We start from the raw sequence: 512 nt of genomic DNA, 5'->3' as shown, positions 1-512 counted from the left end.
TCAGCATGTAACTAATTCTTTGTGGGTGGAAGAGGCTGGGACTGTTTCTCCACACCTAAACTGATTTTTGTCATAAATCACTTTTACAATGACAAAGCAGCTGGTCCCATTGCTACGTCTTTCCATTCTTCAAATCTTCCTTCATAATGCAGAAGTTATCCCCACATGGGCAGGGCTAGAAATATGCCTCTGAGCCTTCATCATATTGGAAGTCCTTGATCTCCACCTCATTTTGAAACATAGCCATTATCACTGGGGCCAGCTGACACCCAGCCTGGATGCAGTCCCAGCCTGGTGCTAGCATGCACCAGTTCAGGAAATCTTATGCTTTTTTTCTTAATGTAAAATTCATATAATATGAAATTACCCATTAACCATTGTTAAAGTATACAGTTGGGATCCCTGGGTGGCGCAGTGGTTTAGCGCCTGCCTTTGGCTCAGGGCGCGATCCTGGAGACCCGGGATCGAATCTCACGTCGGGCTCCTGGTGCATGGAGCCTGCTTCTCCCTCT

At 46.5% G+C, this 512-nt stretch overlaps 1 pseudogene; it reads right to left on the bottom strand.

Annotated features, from left to right (window-relative positions):
* LOC129499732 (diphthamide biosynthesis protein 3-like) lies at positions 1-247 on the bottom strand (annotated as a pseudogene).
* Between the last annotated feature and the right edge of the window lie 265 nt (positions 248-512).

This window comes from Nyctereutes procyonoides, unplaced genomic scaffold (assembly GCF_905146905.1).
Source record: "Nyctereutes procyonoides isolate TBG_1078 unplaced genomic scaffold, NYPRO_anot_genome, whole genome shotgun sequence".
NCBI classification, from domain to species: Eukaryota; Metazoa; Chordata; class Mammalia; order Carnivora; family Canidae; genus Nyctereutes; species Nyctereutes procyonoides.
This window is presented reverse-complemented; position numbering and strand designations above follow the sequence as displayed.